The sequence below is a fragment of the Orcinus orca genome, chromosome 3 (assembly GCF_937001465.1).
Source record: "Orcinus orca chromosome 3, mOrcOrc1.1, whole genome shotgun sequence".
In the NCBI taxonomy this organism is placed as follows: Eukaryota; Metazoa; Chordata; class Mammalia; order Artiodactyla; family Delphinidae; genus Orcinus; species Orcinus orca.
Window position 1 is genome coordinate 115,567,359 of NC_064561.1, and position 8,781 is coordinate 115,576,139.

The 8,781-nt window shown below is 31.7% G+C and overlaps 1 long non-coding RNA gene across 1 annotated transcript in view; it reads right to left on the bottom strand.

Moving 5' to 3' along the window:
- Nucleotides 1–7,366, bottom strand: part of LOC117195795 (uncharacterized) — a 144,209-nt gene extending 136,843 nt beyond the window's left edge. Inside the window, exon 1 of the long non-coding RNA XR_004475601.2 lies at nucleotides 7,300–7,366. This is a non-coding gene — a long non-coding RNA (uncharacterized LOC117195795). The remainder of the gene's footprint in view (nucleotides 1–7,299) is intronic.
- Between the last annotated feature and the right edge of the window lie 1,415 nt (nucleotides 7,367–8,781).

Genomic DNA, 8,781 nt, shown 5'->3' on the forward strand with positions numbered 1-8,781 from the left:
CCAATGATTAGTGACGTTAAGAATATCTTCATATGTTGGTTGATCATTTGCATATCATCTTCGGAGAAATGTCTATTCAAGTCCTTTGTCGATTTTTTAATCAGGGTTTTTTTAAATTGTTAGCTGTAGGGATTTATATATTCTCTACATTAACTTCTTATCAGATATATAATTTGCAAATATTTTCTCCCATTCCATAGGATGCTTTTTCAGTCTGTATTGTGTCCTTTGATACACAGAAGTTTGACATATTGCTATTTGTCTGCTGTTGCTTTGTTGCCTGTGCTTTTGATGTCATAGCTAAGAAATCATTCTCACTTTGAATGTCATGAAGCTTTTACTCTATGTTTTCTTCTAGGAGTTTCATAGTTTGGGGTCTTACATTTTGGGTTTTTAATTCATTTTAGTTAACTTTTGTAAGATAACTTTATTCTTTTACATGTGGAATTGCAATACTCTTTTCTCTCTCCCTTGCCCCTCTCTCTTCCTCCCCTAGGCATTTACATAAAAATAAATTTTTGATTTAAAAAAATCATCACCTGCTATTACTCCATATTTTCCTTTTCATGCTTGCATCTATTGTTTGGAATATTACAATCAGTCTCAATGAAAATTATCATGGTACAATAATCAAGGATTAGCATATCAGGTGGAGAATAAGCAGAAGTAGATGAATACTTGAGACAAGATTCTTCTCTTTTTCTGAAAATATAAAGAGAAAAAAGCTACAAATTTTGACATAAAAAGGGAAGTATTTCCAAGCAACACTTCTTTTTTTTGTAGCTGCCCCTTAACAGACTGCTTCATATGAGTCTCAGTACTTAGAGAAAGTTATTTATCATTTATTTCTCATAGAAAGACTAGGAAGATAGAAGACATTCAATGTTTGATTTATAAAATATAAGTACTGGTAATATAATATTGCATTGTACATGTAAAAGAATAAGTTTTTCCAGTGAGTGTTTATATAATTGCAAGATTTGTTATGAGATTTGAGTCTATTCCCGGCTTGTTCCATTATGTCATACAAATCTGCCATCAGGTAAAAATCCTATCAGGTTGCACAAAAGCACTGTAAGTTAATTATAAGTAAAAAACCTCAAAATCTTGATATTACTACTTTTTAAATACCCCTTACTGTCTCAGATGTATCAAGAAACAACCACTATTGAGACTTTATTCTATGTGAAATCTAATTCTCTCCAGGGTACTTTATATGACTTATTAAGATAGTCTGTTGGTAGGCAAAATTCTGCTCACTGTGACCAGAAGACTTTAAAATTGGTGGCAAAGGAATCTGGATATTCTCAGAGAAAAAGAATCACTGAGTTGGGTATTTGAAGTTAGGTTTAATGGTCTAATTTCATGTGAAAATATAGGTGCAAGCTCAGACATATTTTGATACAAGTATCTGGGAACTAGATATGGAACTAAACAATTTACAGACCTTGAAATAAGTAGAAAATTATTCTTGAAATCATGTTAAAAAGCAAATGTGAAATTGATCACATTGGAATAAAAATAATCATGACTAAAATGTTTTTCATTACTGTAGGACTTGTATTTAAAAGAAAATTATTTTTTACATGTTGGATCACTTATGTATAACATTACCATTTAAAGAATTATTTTCTCCTCAATTTTTATTACATTTAAAGCAGATAAATGAATCAGAGCCTTTATTAAATAAAGTAGGTCAAATCAGTATTCTACGAATCAAAAAAGCTGTAAGGAGGCTATAATTGATGACAAAATTCTAATGATATAGCTGTCAGTCAGAGTTACTATATTCCACAAGACACTCGATCATTTTGCTAAAATATTTTTTTCAAAAAGTTCTTATTTTCTTTTTGGATTTTATTTAAGTATATTTGTACAAAATCTCAAACATGTCCAATAGCTTCAATCACAACATTTGTATAGTCCATATGATTTATCATGTTCCAGGCTAAAAGAAGAAGAATGAATGCCGCTCTGCATTAGCAATTCATCCTAGGACAATGTACATACAGGGGACTAAACAAACAAGCAAACAAACAAAAACCAACTCTTCATACAGATAAGAATTCAGTCTGTGATTTTTTTATGTGTGTCTATTAATTAACTGAGAGTTTAACTTGATTTAATGTTAAAATACCAAAGGCATGAATTTGATTTTACTAAGAAAATACTTTCAAAGCAAGCAGACTAGAATACTGATGCACTTTTTCATTAACTTTGCCTGATTCTGAGATAATTTTATTTGAGTAGTCAACTCACAAAATGGAGAATCGTCAAAGATTCCCAACTAGTTTTAGTGACCTTCTATGAGTCTAAAATGATCATGTGTTATACTGTGAACTTTTCACAAACATTTTCTAAGCAATTAATGCAATCCTATTTAATCCTAAGCACAACATATTCCAGACATTACTCTGCAGATTATTTGAGTTCTCTCTATTAAAGTTAAGTGATAGACTTTAAAAATCACTAAAAATATCACATGATCATCAGGAGTAGCAAGATAAGAGTATTTCCAAGTAGACTTCCTCAAAGGCTAAAGTCTACTCATAGCATGTGGAATGGTCTAGTTGTGATTACTCAAGACAAAGGGTTTCTACATAAAAGAATAAGTTCAACAAATAATAACTATCATCCCACTTCATTTTATGCTTATGTAAGAGTTCCACTGGCTTCTAAACATAGAAAAACTTTTTACAGAACCGTAGAATTTTGGAGCTGGAACAAATCTTAGAGATAATCTGTAAGGAACTAGAGGTCACAAAGCTTTAAAGAACAGAAATTAATAAAACAAAGAACAAGGAGACAAGATACATAACATGAAAAACCCAAAAATGCTGTTTTGAAAGTACTGATAATAGACAAAACTCTTACAAGAATGACCAAAGGAAAAACAGAAAATCGCAAATAAATAAAATACAAAATGAAAGGGGGGACAGACTACACATACAGTAGATATTTTATAAATCATAAGAAAATACAATGAATAAGTTTATGTTAGTGAAGTTGAAAACTTAGATGAAAAGAACGATTTCCTAGAAAAATATAAATGATCAAAATGCATACAGTAAGGAAGAAATAACCCAACTGATTACTACCACTTAGGAAATTGAATCAAGAAGAAAATAATTCCCCCAAAGATGCCTGGCCCAGGTAGATTTACAGGCAATTTATACAAAACTCAAAGAGATAGATAGTAATTCATATACAACCTGTGTCAGAGGAAAAAAAAAAAAGAAAGCTGCCCAACACATTTTATAAGACTAATATAATTTTGATACTAAAACTTAACAAAAAAATGATAACACCCAACTTTTAACCAGCTCCCCTTTTAATTAGAAAGGCAAAAACACTATATACAATACTAGCTATTTGAATCCAGAGTGATTTATTCAAGATTCACCATAAAAAATCTATAAATTTAATGCACTATGCTAACAAATAAATAGAGACCACATGGTAATCCGAAAAGAGCCTCCCTTATTAAAAATTTCTCCTAAAGGATCTTTCTATTTTAAGTACTCATACCAAGTAGATTCTCAATATATCATGTATCTCTTCCATAAAGAATGCAATAGAAGACTGAAGATGTTTTATTTCCCTCCAAAATAATTAACCTTTAAAATAGAATTTTAATTACAAATGTTATTTTTTGCTCTCCTCATCACTTACTCAGGATGCCGCTGGGTTTATGATACTTAGGAAATTTTAAACCAGGTCTGAACTAAAAATTTAATAAAAATATATATTACCTAAGCCTATAGCATCTTTGTTGATACTGGCTGGCAACCTAAATGTGATAAGGATCATATTTTAAGAGTGACTGTGCAAATTCAAGTTACCCAATAACTTCATGAAACCTCACCCCATTAAATTATTGAGTGTACAAATTCTAACTAATGGAGTTGAGCAATCAGGGTAGCAGAGAGGAACTCCAACAAGAGTGTTCAAGAGAACAAGAGAGCTCAGAAGTAAGCCACTGCACCATCTCCTCTCCTCCTCCTCTTCATCCTCCTCTATCCTAAGAAAATTCATGGCTAACTCTCACATGTTATTAAACAAGACAATCTATGTAGATTTAAACAGTATCCATTCAGGAAAAAACAAAGAAAGTTTCAAGTATATTTGCAAATTTGATTGACTGGGCTCCTGGGAAATGAGTGACACTGGATAGAGGGATTTGTATATGGGTAATCATGTCATACACTTGCACCATCAATTAGATTAGAATTCTTAAGGGATATCCTAGCTTCATTGAGAAGATTCACTCTTTCATAAAGATGCATGAATTTGTTAGGGGAATCCATACAATGTAGTTGATACCTCTTGCCTTAAGGTGACATTCAGTTCCAAAACTTTTGTACAGACAAACGTTCCTCAAGTTTAAGGCTTCACCTTCTGTAGATCAATTTAGGTTTTATTCTACTTAGACCAAAGCACTTGATTGTTGCAATTTTCCTTAACTACCAGTGGATTTAGCAAGGATATATACCCAGCTTTAATTGCTTAAATCCCTCACCAACAATTTTTTGACAGTGTAATCAGATTAAATGAAAATGAAAATATTACAGATAATAGTATCTGCATATTTATTTTTATCTACCAAATACAAGATGATCACATGTTGAAGAAAAACATCTTTTAAATGACAGTATAAACATATATTATGCCTCACTGCTTTTCTTTTTAAATGTCTAAACATATAAAAGCACTACATGAAATAAGACTATACTTGCAAGATATACATTTTTTCTCCTTAGCAATATAATGCATTATAATTTTAATTCAATTTGTGTCATGAGTTTGTTCTAAAATATAAACAAATGCTTTGTTTTTTTTAAACAAGGTTTATGCAATACAAGATGACTCCTATCCTTCTAGGAAGAATCTCTCACTGAAATGGAAGGTAAATTCTGTAGTCATTCACTAGCTTTGCTGTTTCCAAATTCATTTAAAATGTTTTCTTTAAAAGAGCTTCAGTGATTGCTAAAAATAATATAAATGGCAAAAGCATAAAGGAACTCAGTTTATCACATTAAATTGGATATTTCACAATATCTCCATCAAAAAGTTAGATGAGAATTTTTCATTTTCAAAATTATACACATCTAAATAGAATTATAAACATGCTATCATGGATCTTAAGAAGGATAGGAATCTCTTCTGAAATTATACCTATTCATTCTTGTTCAGAAAATTATTTGGAAACAAATGAAAAGAATAAATGTTGAAGAAATGTAAGTTTAGCTGATTTCATATGAAAAGTATTCAATAGATTGAGCATCACTTGAATGAGAGCTTTTGGTTAAATATTTCCAAACCTACAGTCTTTGTATAGTATGGTAAAGATTGCTTGGTGCCTATTACAGCTGTAAACGCTTAATGGCTGATAATTAAATAAACAGCAACCATACAGAATCCTGCAAGATTTAACTAAACAAAGAACACTACAGATGTGAGATTTAAATCACTATTTATAATTGCATGTAAAACACAGTAGCTGATGTGAGTACATGAAATTCCAATAGAAATTTACAATTTCATCTCATTTAAAAAAATTTTTATTCTGAATTCCTTATTCCATTTTTTATTATGAAGTATTTTTTCAACAGATAAAATAAATATGTCAAATGTGCTTATGAACGTTGGTTCTGAGTGAAGGAATATTGTCTCAGAGGTATTTCTTTATTCTATTGATTCCAAAGATATAGCAAAAAAGAATATGAAGAGAAAGAAAAGAAAAAGAAAGAAAAGGAAATAGAAACAGACCCTCACCTAACTACACAAAATCAAATAACGAAAAATGGGAACTAACCCAACACTATCATTACATGTATAGATAGCTAAGAAAGAAAATGAAAAGAATTTTATTTTTCTTCAGTTGCAGTATCGTATGAAACTCATATTTGAATATTAATTACAAAAAGTCAGTGAAGAATGTTACAGTGTAATGATTTAGAGTGAACTTTAAAAAATTTATACGGAAAACCTGTTAAATATTGAGAAATTTTCAGCTTTCTTTATTCATTATTAAAGATGCCTTTGGTATTTTTACCCATTCAATGTACAGGAAATAACAGGGAACATGGAGTATTTTATAGTTGATTACACAAACTAACTGATTACACATATCATTCACTATACCTTCCCTAACACTAACTGTTCAGCATCTTATTTGTGATACGTTCCCCTATGGAGAAGGAAAACAAAAACGGAATGTGCCAAAGACTAAATTCAATTTACACCATTCTCCAATCCCATATGCCTGTAATGTTTCAGGATCACAGATGTTTACAATGAGAATCTTGTCAATGAGGACACAGACCAGAAATGCAAATGGTTAATGTTCAAGTAACTAACAAAGAATGGCGTGAACCTCCATATTCCTCATCTCCACAAACATAAAGAAAGGGACAATTTATTTTTAGTAAATTATGGGAGTGAATTACACACTAATATCTAAATTAATTACCTGGTCATTCTTGATTAACACTTCCCTTGTCACTAGTGTATTGCAAAGAAGTACCAAATTAAAAAACCTGTAGGTGGGCTGAGAGGAACCATAAATTGCGTTTTCAGCAAGAAATAATTTGTCAGATCATATATGCTTATTATATCCATATATAGTACCATAATTGTCCATGGCATTTTAAAATAGATGAAACAGTCTCAAAGTTATCTATTCAAAAAGAGGATTCTGTTAAAGGAAAATAAATGGATCCTAGCAATGGAGCTGTCCAGGGCTCCATATGCATGTGACAGTTTCTTATTTACATGTCGCTCATGTTTATGCATGTTCAGAAGAATACAGCTGCTATCCCATTCTCCAGAAATCACAGACACCGGTCAAGTCTACAAACGGTAGCCACATTTGAGCTTGTAATGTATGTATCATGAAAAGCTAGAAGCCCTAATGTTAGGGAGGGGGAAAACAGCACAATTTGCTTTGAAAAGATAACAGGCATTTTTCAAAAAACAAATACTGTATATTCAATTCAGCTCCTTTAGGTACTTTCATGTTATAGGAATTCTGTTGGTGATGAAAACAGCATTCAGCCAATCAAATGGCAGTACCCTAGTGCCATCCAAAGTAGAAACCTAGTGTTTAAAATAACCCTGATGAATTATTCATAGAGCTGATGTTTATGCAAATTACAGAATCATGCACCCACCTGACCACCACGGGAAGAAAAAAACACAGGGAAAAAAAAACCCACCATGCTTTTAGCATTCTTCGGAACCTATGTAATCAAATGATAATATTCTTTCATTAAATGCATCAAGGAATTACAACCTTACCTGGTTAGTTTGTAGGGCCTTCAGATTTTCTGGATGAAATAACAGACTGTGCGTGCAACCAATAAAACTGAACTGAAAAGCTGATTAAGGGCACTTACTTAATGCAAAGCCACTCACTGAATATTCATATGATGCCTGTCTTTATGCAAATTAAAGCAAAAGAAAGCCCAAGGGGATTGGTTGCCATAGCCTACAAATACTGTGTATAGCAGAAAATATAGAGAGTAGTGACAAATAAATCTTGAAATTCATAGCTTTGAAGCAACAAAGGAGAAATAGTAAAATATTAAAAAGCCTAGGTGAATTACAGTTTTAAAGTTCTTTATTTAATCATATTACTTTAGGACTATTAACTGTTCCTATCATGTAATGATCTATAATTATCTTAATGCCAAAAGATACCGTCACTTGTGTTTGTTAGCTTTATTTATCCTGTAGTCATTTATAAGAGCAGACCCCTTAAGCATAGAATAGTAAAGAAGAAACAATTATAATTAGAATATAACCCACTATACTAAAAACCAAACCCAGGGCCACGTGTGGCCCTTTGTTAAGTCTTTCATGTAGTGATCCTTTTGTGGAAAAATCTTACGAGGGAGTGAAGTGTCACTAGAAGACCTCCAGCATTAGGTTGAGCTCTTTGCTTTCTTAATACTGATGTATATCTGCTTCATTTGAAATGGAAATTATTTTATATTAGAATAGATACTGTGAATCTTTTGGCCAAGAAGATTCTGGCACATGCAGTTTTAAAATCCAAGGATTTTCACTTTTGGAACGCCAGTGCAATAACATTCTCTGAAACGTGTGCTAATATGTTGTGTCCTAATCATGAAAAAATGTGAATCCTCACGTATGTATGTGAGAACCAATTACAGGCATTGACACGATCCATAATATTTAAATAATATAATGCATGTCTGGCATAAAATGTTTACATTGTCAAGGATATTCTCCATCTTTTACTTTTTTAATGAGTAAGAAATGGAGATGGTTAAAAATGCTGGAATGAATCTGATAGGCTTTTTTGTTTGCTTTGGTTTTTCTCTTTGTTTTCTGGAACATACTTTCCAAACTTCAAAACTAAGAGAACAGTGTTCTTCATGGCAGTTACCACTGACTGAAGAGTATTTATCATTTCCAGTATTTCCCTAATAATTCTGATATCCTCACTCCAAAATCACTCTGGTCTCCCCCCACACAAGATAATGACCTTTCAAATACTTTTAAAAAATAAAAATATTTAAAGCACCTTAAGCATCTATACAAGGCTGTCTACACTTATCATAAATGCTATAACAACTAGATCCAATGTTTATTACCTTGATCTCGGATGTATGCATATGTCTAAACTCATCAAATTGTATCCATGAAATATGAACAGTTTTTTGTATATTAATTAGACCTCAAGAAAGCCGGTGTGTGGGGGAAGAGACCAGATCTAATGCCTGGACACAGTTGTCCTGGAAAGCATTTAAAAAG